Below are 14,744 nucleotides of genomic sequence, written 5' to 3'. Positions count from 1 at the left end.
AAGATTTCAATCTTGATAATCTTGGGAGGTTCATGAGCAAAACAAAACCAAAAAAAAAAAATAAAGCACCAAAAAAAAAAACGAAAATCAGCCAAAAGAAAAGCATTATGGCTCATTATTATTTGTAGAATTCAAGTGTTATTTGGTTTCCAAGTGAAGAAAGGAAACAAGAAGAGGGGATCCTAGTTCTTGAAGATTAAGGTAACTTCTTTCCTTATACTTGTGGGTTTTGGTTTTCCTAAATTCTTTCCTTATTTTTTCTACATAACCAATTCTTATTTTTCCAAGGTTTGGTCCTTTACTTTCTTTTTCTTTTTCTAACTCCACATTCTTATCACAGGTTGTGACTAGTAAGGTTTATTAATAAATCTAAAGTTTAACGACCAAGAGTTACTTTGAGTGGAAAAAAGGCAAGAGAGGCAAGAACATTAGAGGAAAAAGCCAAAATTTGAGAGATACATAATTCTTCTAATATTTGTTCAAGATATTTCAAACAGGTGGTTATAGTGAAAGGAGGCAAGCTATGACTCAACAACTTGAAAAGTCGAACTTACAGTATACCGAATGGAAGGAAGACAATGGTAAAATTATTTTTCAAATAAGAGCTAAAGTGATGTCTGCGATTTGTGCCCTTAGAATTGACAAAGAGTTTGGCTATAACTCAATTAGCACTTATATGGATGAAAAATTGAACTTGCCTTGTGTTGAGCATATTGAAATCTACATGTTGAGAGGAGTAAAGGTAGATAAAAGAGTGTTATTACTATTCTCTATTGGAAGGTATGAGGATGCAATCTGGTGTGATGTAATTCCCATAAATAATTATCATATCTTGTTGGGAAAGCCATGGTATACCTATAGAAGAGCATATAACATGGAAAAAAATAGATACTCTTTTGAGGTTAACGGGAAGAAACTTATTCTTGGACCTTTGACTCCCTCACAAATTTATGAAGATGAAAAGACTGTTAAAGAGAATATGGAAAAATATGAGAGAGAAAAGAATGAGAGGAGTAAGGGAGTGCATGTTGACATCCCAAGAGAGGAAAAAGGAGAGGTTGCATTGAGTGAAGAGAATGGGATGTCAATTGAGAAAAAGAGCGAGCTTGAGGGAAAAGAAAAGAGAGAAGGCAATGAGATAAGAAAAGTCTTTGAGGTAGAGAGAGAAAAACAAGAGGGTTTGAGTAAAGACGAAGAAAAAAACTTTAGTGAGAGAAAAGAGGCTAAGGGTGAGGGAAAAGTTAGTGTTGTGATAAAAGCCAAAGAGAGTGTAAGCAAGAATAAAATTTCTTTACTTCCTAACCCATTAACTCATTCTTGTTTTAGTTCTTGTGATTTTGTGCAGCCACGTATTGAAAGACCTTTTGAAAGGAGAGGTGAGGCACGAGAAATGGTGGTAAAGGATCCAATTGGATTCCAACATGAATTAGGCGAAATTAATTCTTGTTGGATGGTGGAAGATAAAAGCTTGGTTAAATTCCTTTGTTATTGAACCTTTTGACTATTTTAATTCTTATTTACAGGTTTATGACATGGAGTTTCCTAAAGCCATTGCTAAGCTGGAATCATTGCATAAAAGAATACAAGGTGATGTTGTTCCATTAGTAAATAAGTCCAAGTATGATATGTATAATTGGTTCATTCACATTCTTGGCCTTCCTAGAACACCTAAGGTATTTTTGGAGGTAATGAACTATACTCTTATTTCTTATGTTGATGACTTTATAACTTTTATGGATGATGATATTTTGATGCATATCAAGTCATTAACTGTAATATCTAAGTTAAAGTGCAAGAGTAATTTGCTTCCTTTTGAAAATGAGTATGACATAAATGATTATGCATTCCAACTTGGTGGAAAGAGGCATGAAATTTATAAGAAGAGGCTTGCTAATGAGTTAAATGTTCTTTCTTCTCTTATTCAAGTGTCTAAGGAGTTTTCATGTGATAAATTGCTAGAATGTGAGTTTTGTTATTTGATGGGAAGTCATTCCTCTAGGCATGTTGATTGTGAGCCTGTAAAAGTATTTGCTACTATTAAAGAGGATATGCATGATTATTGTAACGTTAGTGATCAAATACTCTTTCATGAACCTATCTATGACTCTTTCTGTGACAGTTTGAGCAATTATGCAGAATCCATTGATGTTGCGAATATTATTGGGGAAAGTTATAATCATGAGCTTGAATGTATTGAAATTTGTATTTTGGAATTTATAGGTTCTTCTGACCTTTCTGAAAATTTATGTGCTTCTTTGAATAACTTAGATGTAGAAGAATCCATAGGATTTATAATTGATACTTGGCTATATCATAAGAGTGTCTTATTTAATACATGTGGCAGAGATACTTGTGTTAAATGGATGCATGACCAATATTTTGTAATTTCTTTGGCATGTACATGTTTGGACTACCTTATTGACAAGATCGCATTGCAAATTTCATTACATAGTGCATCTAAGAGAGGTTTTTTTTGGACAACTCTAAGTAGGCATAAATTTTATTGGGATGATGATGTCCATATGCTTTATAAAGGAGTATTTACACCTATTAGGCTTAATTGGGTTAAGTGGACATATGGTCACTATCTTATTTTATTCCTACCATTTTTTCAGATTAGTGGATGCCATTTACTAGTGCGTGACTTCTTTTTCTTGCAAGGTAGAAATTCGAGGACAAATTTTCTTCAAGAAGAGGGGAATGATAGCATCCTAGGAAGCTCAAATCTATTCAAGGACAAGAATGAAGCTTTGGAATCTCAAAGAGGGCCTTTAACAAAATGTCAAGCTAAAGAGTTGTAAAACAAGGTCATTAGACTTCAAGTGCAAATAAAGAAGTTGTTAATTGGGATGGAGAGCTCAAGGATAAAGGATATGAGTTGTCTAGGTATTATAATTATTTTATGGTCCAAATTCATGTCCAAAAAAGGTGGATTAGATCCCAAGATATATCCTCTGAAGAAGGTCCAAATCAGGCCATTATTGGACCTATTTGGCACCTAAAAATGTGTCCAAACTTGCATCCCAATAAGTCCTACATGAAGCCAAGTTTTTATAACATAAAAAGGACTTACTTGCTGCAAAAGAAAGGTTCAATAGGTGTGATAGAAGTTGGGTACAAGTTGGTGCCAAGTTGCTTGCAAGTTGCCTCCAAGATTTCCAAGATCCTATCCATGATTGGTTTGTGACTTTCAAGATTATATCCAAGATTGGTTTTAACTTATTTCCATATATTTTGGTACTAGATTTATTGCTTTCCTAGGTAGTTAAGGTTATTTTTTCCCTTTCCTAAGATTGTTGGAGTTGCTTTCCAAGATTGACTTGGTTTTTGTTTCCTAGTATTTTTCCTTTTCCTAAGGTATTTGGACTTGTTGTCCAAAGTAGTTTAGGACTTTATTTCCTTGTTTTTAGGTAGGAATTTCGTGACCCCCTCTCTATAAAGGGGTATATTCTTTGTTTTTAGATTTGAGATTATTATAGACAATATCAATAAAACTTGTGAGATTTTTCTTGCACTCTTGTGTGTGGCTACTCTTGGATTTATTCTTCAACCTTCAAGACTCAACTTAAGGTGGTAAGATAAACCTTTTTCAAAATCTTAGATCACTTCTAGGTATTCAAGAAAGGTGATAAGTTTAGGCTTATTATTGTTCTTGTAATTCTAAAGGGCCGGGTTTCACAATTTATCTCTTGTTTTTAATTCTCTACCAAAGGTGATTAGTTCTTTGTTAGCTAATTGTTGTTGTTAGGATTCAACTTTAAGAATAGACTTCTTGAATTCAAGAAACTCTTTCTTGAATTCAATCTATCTTTAATTTTCCGTCGTTTTTTTGTTTCTTTATTTTCTTTTAGCTTCCGCACGTTTCTTGATTTTCTTTAGTAATTCTTGGACCCCTATAGTGTTGTTATCAACATCGTCAATTCAAATGACTCTAGAAGGATCTCCGATACACTTACGGAGCATAGACACATGAAAGACTGGATGTACTAACTCCAAGTTGGAAGGCAAGTCTAATTCATATGCTACTTGGCCTACTCTTCGTATGATCTTATAAGGTTCAATGTACCGAGGGCTAAGCTTTCCTTTCTTACCGAATCTCATAATGCCTTTCATCGGTGATACCTTTAGGAATACCCAATCATCTACCTGAAACTCCAAGTCTCGTCATTGATAGTCTGCATAGGACTTCTGACAACTCTGAGATGCTAATAGCCTTTCCCGTATAAGCTTAATCTTCTCAACTGCCTGTTGTACCGACTCTGGTCCTACTAACTTAGTTTCTCCAATCTCGAACCATCCCATAGGTGACCTACACTCCGTCAAAAAGAGCTTCGTATGGAGCCATCTGAATGTTGGAATGATAGTTATTATTATACGCAAGCTCAATAAGTGGAAGATGATCATCCCAGATTCCCCTGAAGTCTATCACACAAGCCCATAGCATATCCTCTAGTGTGTGAATAGTACGCTCAGCCTGACCGTCTGTCTGGGGATGAAATGTTGTACTAAGACTTACTTGAGTCCCCAATCCTTTTTGGAAGGACCTCTAGAAATTAGCTGTAAACTGAGCACCTATATTTGAGATAATAGAGACACCATGAAGTCGTATTATCTCCTTATTGTAAAGCCTTGCATAATCCTCTGCTGAATACGTAGTCTTGACAGGCAGAAAATGGGCTGATTTTGTAAGTCTATCAACAATAACCCATATAGAATCAAACTTACTCTGGGTACGAGGTAAGCCCATGATGAAATCCATATTACTTACTTTCTATTTCCAAGTTGGAATCTCAATAGCCTGCAATAATCCACTGGGTTTCTGATACTCAATCTTAACTTGCTGACAATTAGGGCACTGAGCAACAAACTCTTCTATATCCTTCTTCATTTCATCCCACCAGTATATTTCCCTGATATCATGATACATTTTCGTCGCTCCTGGATGAAAAATATAACGGGAATAGTGAGTTTCTCCCATAACCTACTGGCGCAGCCCTGCCACGTTAGGAACATATAATCGACCTCGATATCTGAGGACTCCATCTCCTGTAATCTCAAATGGTGTCTTCTCCTTTTGAGGGGCTGTATCTCTATAATTTAGCACAAGATCCTCATACTGGCGTTCCTTCACTTCAGTTACTAAAGAGGATGTTGCCGCTGAATAGTAACTCTGGTATCACCTGAATCTAGTAATCGAACTCCAAGATTAGCTAGGTGATGAATCTCATGGGCTACCTGACTCTTCTCTGGCTGTAAATATGATAGGCTACCCATAGATCTACAGCTGAGGGAGTCTGCTACTACATTCGCCTTCCCTGGATGGTATAAAATATCAACATCATAGTTTTTCAGTAGCTCCAACCATTGCCTCTGACGTAAATTCAATTCCTTTTGCTTGAAGACATATTGAAGGCTCTTATGATCCGTATAGATATCAACATGAATACCATACAAATAGTGCCTCCACATCTTTAGTGCATGAATCACCGCGGCTAACTCTAAATCGTGGGTCGGGTAATTCTTCTCGTGCTTTCTTAGCTGTCTAGAAGCATAAGCTACAACCTTACCATGTTGTATTAGTACACAACCCAATCCAATGCCCGAAGCATCACAATAGATAGCATAACCATTGGTCCCCTCTGGGAGTGTCAGAATCGGTGCTGAAATCAATCTGTCCTTCAATGCCTGGAAACTCCGCTCACACGCATCATTCCACTGAAACTTAGTTGCCTTCTGAGTCAACTTTGTCAATGGTGCTAAAAGAGAAGAAAAGCCCTCTACAAATCTCCTGTAATAACCTGCCAAACCCAAGAAGCTACGAACCTCCGTCGGTGCCGTGGGTCTAGGCCAAGTCTTCACTGCCTCAATCTTCTGTGTGTCAAAACGGATACCCTAATCTGAAATCATATGTCCAAGGAAAGCTACAGAATTCAACCAGAATTCACATTTAGAGAATTTTGCGTAGAACCTCCTTTCTTGTAGAACTCTGAGTACAGTACGCAAATGATTTGCATGCCCAGCCTCTGAACGAGAATAAACCAAAATATCATCTATAAATACAATCACGAATAGATCTAGAAAGGGTCTGAACACACGGTTCATCAAGTCCATGAATACCTCTGGGGCATTGGTTAAACCGAACGACATAGCATGAAACTCAAAGTGCCCGTATCTGGTCTTGAATGTTGTCTTCGGAATATCCTTCTCTCCAACCCTTACCTGATGGTACCCCGACCTCAAGTTTATCTTCGAGAAACACCTGGCACCCTGCAACTGACCAAATAAATCATCAATCCTCGAGAGCGGGTAGTTATTCTTGATCGTCGCCTTATTCAACTGTCTATAATCAATACACATCCACAAGGAACCATCTTTCTTTCTCACAAATAACACAGGTGCTCCCCACAGTGATGTACTGGGTCTGATAAAGCCTTTTTCAAGCAAATCCCTCAGTTGTTCTTTCAACTCTCTCAGCTCTGCAGGTGCCATTCTATATATAAGGAGGAATAGATATCGGCTGAATATGTGGTAATGTGTCAATAGCAAACTCAATCTCCCGCTCTGGCGGAAGGCCTGGAAGCTCATCAGGAAAAACATCAGGAAACTTATTAACCACCAGGATAGATTGAAGGGTCGGTGACTCTGCTTTCACGTCATGTACCCGAACTAAGTGATAACTATAGCCCTTTCTGATCATCTTCCTTGCCTTGAGAGAGGAAATAAACCTACCTCTCGGTGATGCAGTATTACCTTTCCACTCTAGAACTGGCTCCCCTGGAAACTGGAACCGAACCATCTTTGATCTACGATCAACGTTAGCATAGCAAGAAGCCAACCAATCCATACCCATTATAACATCAAATTCTACCATATCTAGCTCAATCGGGTCTTCTATTGTAGAACAACTAAGAACTACTACTATACAATCTCTATATACCTGTCTAGCTATCAATGGATCCCCAACAGGTGTAGACACCTCAAAAAGTTTAATAAACTCAGGTTCCATCCCATACTTGCTAGCAACCAACAGAGTGACATACGATAAGGTGGAACCTGGATCAATCAATGCATATACATCATATGAGGAGACTGATAATATACCTGTAACAATATCAGGTGACGACTCATGATCATGTCGACCCTCTAATGCATAAACGCAGTTTTGAGGACCGCTCGAGCTAGATGCTCCACTTCTACCTCTACCACGACCTGCTAGTGCCTGTGAACCTTGCCCGGGGGCATACTGATGATGACGAACCAGCTACAGATCCCACTGGCTGAACTATACCTGCACCACCTCTCATCGGACAATATCTCATAACTTGACCTGGATAACCACAAGTATAACAAACACCCAACCCCAAGAGGCACTGCCCGACATGCTGCTTACCACACTGAGCACATCGTGGCAAGGTTGGCCTTATCTGGCTTGACTCACCCCTATATTGAGAACTAGAGGCCCTGAAACTCTGACTGGGCCCTGGATAGGTGGAATGATCAAATCTCCTACTAGCAAACTGAGGGGGTGCACTAGCCGATGGCTGGGCCGGCTATCTCTGACCACCTCGAAACTCACCAGAAGGAGCTGAATATCTCGCTCTCTTAGTCTGACCCCTATCATGCTCACGATCGGCCCTCTGCTTCTGCTTACGCTCCTCTACACCCTGAGCGTATGCCTAAATACGATAAATATCAATGCTTGGATGAAGTGAGACTGACATACAGTCATTAAGCAGGTGCGGCTCCAACCCCATCATGAACTGGTGAACCAGATGATCCATCTTAGCTATAATAGTGGGAGCATACCTAGCCAAAGAATCAAACTGAAGGTTGTACTCCCGAACACTCATATTACCCTGCCGAAGGGTCAAGAACCTATCAACTCTGGCCTGTCTAAGATCTGGTGGCAAATAATGACGAAGTAAAGCCTCTGTAAACTCCTACCATACTGCTGGAAGGGCATCCTCACCTCTGGACAACTCCCAAGACTCGTACCAATTATTTGCAACATCCCGAAGTCTATAGGAAGCTAGCTCAACTGACTCAGTCGCAGTGGTCTTCATTACCCTCAAAGTCCTCTGCATGCTATCGATAAATACCTGAGGGTCCTCGTTTGGATCTGCTCCAGTGAATATTGGAGGGTCCAAATTAATGAAATCACGAACCCTCGCACTAATGGCCCTATCTGCATGACCAATACCTACCTCCTGGCGCTGAGCCTGTGCGGCCACTAATCGAGTTAATAGCTGAATAACATCTCTCATCTCCTCACCCGGTGCATCTGGCTGAGGACCTGGTGTTGAGGAGCGGGTGTTGAGGAGCGGGTGCTGGAGCTGGTGCCCCTCGGATCTCCTCTGGAGAGGGCAGGGTATGTGAAGTCTGAGATGGAGTCTCACTATGCGACTCTCCTCAGCAGATGATCATCCCAGCTACCTTTGAAGTCTATCACACAAGCCCGTAACATATCCTCCAGTGTCTGAATAACAAGCTCATCCTATCCGTCTGTCTAGGGATAAAATATTGTACTAAGACTTACCTGAGTCCCCAATCCTTTTTGAAAGGACCTCTAGAAATTAGTTGTAAACTGAGCACCTCTATCCGAGATAATAGATATAGGGACACCATGAAGTCGTACTATCTCCTTAATATAAAGCCTTGCATAATCCTCTGTGGAATATGTAGTCCTAACGGGTAGAAAATTTGTTGATTTTGTAAGTCTATCAACAATCACCCATATAGAATCGAACTTACGCTGGGTACAGGGTAAGCCTATGACGAAATCCATATTAATTACTTCCCACTTCCAAGTTGGAATCTCTATAGCCTGCAATAATCCACCGAGTTTTTGATGATCAATCTTAACCTGCTGACAATTAGGGCACTGAGCAACAAACTTCGCTATATCCTTTTTCATTTTGTCCCACCAATATATTTCCCTGATATCATGATACATCTTTGTTGCTCCTGGATGGACAAAATAATGATAATAGTGAGTCTCTCCCATAACCTACCGGTGGAGCCCTGCAACATTAGGGACACATAATCGTCCTCGATATCTAAGGACTCCATCTCCTGTAATCTCAAACGGTGTCTTCTCCTTTTGAGGGGTTACATCCCTGTAATGAGCTAACACCGGATCCTCGTACTGGCGTTCCTTCACTTCAGTTACTAAAGAGGATGTTGTTGTGTCCGAAATAGTAATTCCAGTATCACCTGAGTCCAGTAATCGAACTCTAAGACTAGTTAGCTGATGAATGTCACGGGCTATCCCACTCTTCTCTGGTTGTAAATATGACATGCTACCCATAGATCTACTGCTGAGGGCATCAGCTACTACATTCGCCTTCCCTGGATGGTATAAAAATCAACGTCATAGTCTTTTAGTAGCTCCAACCATCTCCTTTTGGTGTAAATTCAATTCCTTTTGCTTGAAGATATGCTGAAGGCTCTTATGATCCGTATAGATATCAATATGAATGCCATACATGTAGTGCCTCCATATATTTAGTGCATGAATCACCGCGGCTAACTCTAAATTGTGGGTTGGGTAATTCTTCTCGTGCTTTCTTAGTTGTCTAGAAGCATAAGCTACAACCTTACCATGCTGCATCAGTACACAACCCAATCCAAATCCCGAAGCATCACAATAGATAGCATAACCATTGGTTCCCTTTGGGAGTGTTAGAACCGGTGTCATAGCATCCTAGGAAGCTCAACTCTATTCAAGGACAAGGATGAAGCTTTGGAATCTCAAAGATGGCCTTTAACAATACGTCAAGCTAAAGAGTTGCAAAATAAGGCCATTAGACTTCAAGTGCAATTAAAGAAGCTTTTAATTGTGGAGGACGAGCTCAAGACCAAAGGAGATAAATTATACAAGTTTTACAATTATTTGGTGGCCCAAATTGAAGTCCAAGAAGAGGAAGATTGAGTCCCGAACTCGGCCCTTGAAATCTAGCGAAAGGGCACCCAGAAGAGCCCAAAATGAGCTTAAAAGTGGTCCAAATGGGGGTGTTTGAAATGGAGCCCAATTGGAGTCCAAACCAATGACCCAAACTAGTAGTTTTAAGGCCCAAATCTGCCCCAAAGGGATTTGGCCGCCCCCTACCTAATTTTGTGACTTTTCTTATTTCTTAGCAACCACCTTACCTAATTTTGATGACTTTGTTACCCCTTAGCAGCCCCCTACCTAATTGTAATGACTTTTTATGCCTTAGTACTCCTATAAATAAGGAGTTCTTCTCATTCATTGAGACACTTCATTATTGATTAAGTATATCATACTTTGAGAGTTCTTTTGAACCTTTGTTACTTGTGCTTTGAGATTTATCTTTCAACCTTTACTAGTTCATAGTTCAAGGTAGTAAGATTACTTCTCTATTGTGATTTCTTTGATTTCTTTGTGGTATTCTTAGAAGGCGATTAATACTAGTTATTAATTGTTGTCTCAAGTTACTCGTAAAGCGGTCAAGATCCGAATCTATTGTTTTGATTTGCTTTTAAGTAAAGGCATTTGATTTCTTCAATAAATCAAGACGTTGTTGCTTTGATCTTGTCAAGGCTATAGAACTTGCATTCTTGGAAGTTCTTGGAATTCTTTCCTTGAATTTTCCCATATCCTTTATTTTCTGCCCTTTAGTTCTAGTTGTTCAATTCCTTATTGTTATTGCTTCCGCATTTACTTTTCAAATTCTTACTCTAGTTTGGATTCCCGACCTTGTCGTTATCACGGTGCTGAAGTTAGTCTGTCCTTCAATGCATGGAAACTCCATTTGCAAGCATCGGTCCACTGAAACCTAGCTCCCTTCCGAGTCAACTTTGTCAATGGTGTTGAAAGAGAAGAAAATCCCTCTCCAAATCTCCTGTAATAACCTGCCAAACCGAGAAAGCTACGAACCTCCGTCGGTATCGTAGGTCTAGGCCAAGTCTTTAATACTTCAATCTTTTGTGTATCAACCCGGATACCTTCACCTGAAATAATATGCCCAAGGAAAGCTACAGAATTCAACCAGAATTCACTTTTAGAGAATTTTGCATACAGCTTTCCCTTTTGTAGAACTCTAAGCACAGAATGCTAATGATCTGCATGCTCCGTCTCTGAATGAGAATACACTAATATATCATCAATAAATACAGTGACGAACAGATCTTGAAAGGGTCTGAACACACGATTCATCAAATCCATGAATACTGCTGGGGCATTGGTCAAACCAAATGACATAAAACGAAACTCAAAGTGCCCGTATCTGGTCCTGAATGTTGTCTTCGGAATATCTTTCTCATTAACCCTTACTTGATAGTACCCAGACCTCAAGTCTATCTTCGAGAAACACTTGGCACCTTGCAACTGGTCAAATAAATCATCAATCCTCGGGAGTGGGTACTTATTCTTGATTGTCACCTTATTCAACTGTCTATAATCAATACACATCTGCAAGGAACCATCTTTCTTCCTCACAAATAACACAGGTGCTCCCCACGGTGATGTACTAGGTCTAATAAAGCCTTTTTCAAGCAAGTCCCTTAGTTATTCCTTAACTCTCTCAGCTCTACTGGTGCCATTCTATAGGGGGATAGATATTGGCTGAGTATCTGGTAATAGGTCAATAGCAAACTCAATTTCTCGCTCTGGCAGAAGACCCAAAAGCTCATCGGGAAACTCGTTAACCACATGGATAGATTGAATGGTTGGTGACTCTAATTTCACATCCTGTACCCGAACTAAGTGATAAATATAGCCCTTTCTAATCATCTTCCTTGCCTTGGGATAGGAAATAAACCTATCTCTCGGCGATGTCGTATTACCTTTCCACTCCAAAACAGGCTCCCCTGGAAAATGGAATCGAACTAGAAATTGGGCAATTTATACCCCTAGTCCAGTTTACCCTACACGATCGCGGCCATCACTTTTGTTATCACGATTCACAAAATGCTCAACTCTACTCCTTATTCGCGATCGCATAACACCACACATGATCGTGATGCACAACTTTCCGCTCTTCTTCGCGATTGAAATGCCTCTTCTGTGATGGCCATTAACAAATTGTCAAATTCCACTTTACTCTTTGTAATCGCGACCCTAACCATCTTTATTGTGATTTCACACTTCTGCTATCAAATTCTGCAGCTTCTAAGTGGCTAAAAATAGTCCGAAGCCATCCTGAAACTCACCCGAGATATCGAGACACCATCCAATCATCCTAACTGGTCTTCATACCCTATATGAACTTGTCCAAAGTTTGAAAACACGGAACAAGATTCTAGAACCAAAATGACCGTTTGGGTCTTTACATCTCCGCCACTTAAACATATGTTCATCCTCTAACATTCCAAGAGTAATTCCAAAGCCGTCAAATAGCTGTATAAACACATCATACACATTTCCACGGGTGATCTCATGTCACCTCGATCCGTATAAATGCATTAACACGTCTGGGCTGAAGATTCCTCCTTCAACCTTAGCTTATTTGCCTTTAAACCTAACTTCAATACCCGAAACATCCTCCAAGATCCAATTCTTTTATATATTGCTGTATCAATCCCAATAACATGTATCGAGTCATAAATTTACTTCCAAGATGTCACCACATGATATATCTCATAATTCATATACCGATATGTCACGACCCAAATCGGAGAGCCGCGACGGGCACACGGTGCCTTACTCAATCGAGTACCAACGTAACGTATCTTTCTTATCACACCATCATGGGTAAATGGGCCAGAAGGGCCATCATGAGATAACCAGAATAAAATATAAGAGAATACTAGACATAGGACGAACCAACATGATATATAAACTTATACATGTGACATATGGGCCTACAAGGCCAACATGATCATTTGTACACTCAAAACATTGGCCGACAAGGCCATACAAGTTTCCATATACATAACATCTATCCACAAGTCTCTAAGAGTATATAAATATCATAAAGCTCGGGACAGTGCCCCGCCATACCAATCAATACATGTCCAAATTGTACTGACCAAATAGGCAACTCCAGAGAAAGTGAAGTGCACCAACACCTTCCACTGAGCTGATACCCTACTAGGAGGACTGTCAACCTGTCTATCGGGACCTGCGGGCATAAAACACAACGTCCCCAGGAAAAAGAGACGTCAATACAAATAAAGTACCGAGTATGTAAGGAATGAAAAGTAGTATATAAAAGACATGAAAGAAACATGGAGTAAAGTACTCAATCTTTATGTCTGAATAGCTCTGTGAATCATGAAACATTTATAATGTCATGCTTGTGCGAATAAATGTCATATCATGCATAGGTATATGTGTACATAACATCATCAAGCCTCTGAGGGCATCCCATCATATCATCTCGGCCTTTGTGGGCAAAATCATCAATGTATACCAACAAATCAGGTGGTGGTGTGTATATAACGCCATAACTGTAAGGCCCCGTAAAATATTTCCTAAAAACCAGGGTTCCGTGATACCGGGGTAAAGGTTAATAATAGTTGAAATTCTTCGAACTTTCCCTAAAAATCGGGGTTCGGAATTTTTGGATTGAACAATGCGATGGGGAGTTGAAGAAAAATATTTTGCAGAGATAGGCATTTTTGCGGCCCATTATGCGGCCGCATAATCACTCTGCGGGCTGCAGAATTGTCACGACCCAAACCGATGGGCCGCGACGGGCACCCGGTACCTTACTCAACCAAGTACCAATATAACGTATCCTTCTTATCGTACTATCATTGATAAATGGGCCAAAAGATTGTCATGAAATAACTAGAATTAAACGTGAGGGAACACTCGTCGTAGGACGACCCAACATGTAATACCAACTTATGCATATGACATATGGTATAAGGGAAAAATGATCACTCGTCTACTGAACATAGGCCAACAAGGCCATACAATCTTTCACGTACATGACATATGTCTACAAGCCTCTAAGAGTACATAAACATCATAAGGCGGGGCAGGGCCCCGACATACCAATCAATACGTGTCCGATGCATACTGACCAAATAGGCAACTCCGAAGCAAATGGAGCGCACCAACATCTTCCGCTGAGCTGATCGCCTACTTGGAGGACTCTTGACCCATCTATCGAGACCTGCGGGCATAAAACGCAGCGTACTCAGACAAAAGGGATGTTAGTACAAATAATGTACCGAGTATGTAAGGAATGAAAATCAGTAAATAATAGACATGAGAGAAACATGGAGTAAAAGACTCGACATGTAAGTATGAATAGCTCTGTGAATCATTCAATACTTATAATGTCATGCATATGCATATAAATGTTATACCATCACATCATTCCGGCCACTGTGGGCAAATCATCAGCGTATACCAGCTGATCAGGTGGTGATGCGTATATAATGCCGTAACCTTTTTCCCATATCCCATATACATATAATATACGCGTATATAACGCCATCTGGTCATGGGTCAATGTACATATATAAATGAATGAAATGCATATGAAATACGTTAATAAGACTTCTCGGAACATCATAAGACCATTATGCCTCTGATTAATATCATGAAATAAACTTTATCAACTTACATATTTTCTGAGACCCATGAACAGATGATAAAATAATAAGACATATGGGGAATCAGGAATATAGACACCCCTAGTATTTCTATGAATAGAGTCATTTATGAAAGTTGCGTATTTTGCTCGTATCATTTGGATCATGTTAAAAGGAAAGAAGGGATAGCCTTAACATACCTGAGCCGATTCTCTTGACAATCTATCTAACATACG

This window comes from Nicotiana tabacum, chromosome 14, assembly GCF_000715075.1.
Source record: "Nicotiana tabacum cultivar K326 chromosome 14, ASM71507v2, whole genome shotgun sequence".
Taxonomy (NCBI): domain Eukaryota; kingdom Viridiplantae; phylum Streptophyta; class Magnoliopsida; order Solanales; family Solanaceae; genus Nicotiana; species Nicotiana tabacum.
This window is presented reverse-complemented; position numbering follows the sequence as displayed.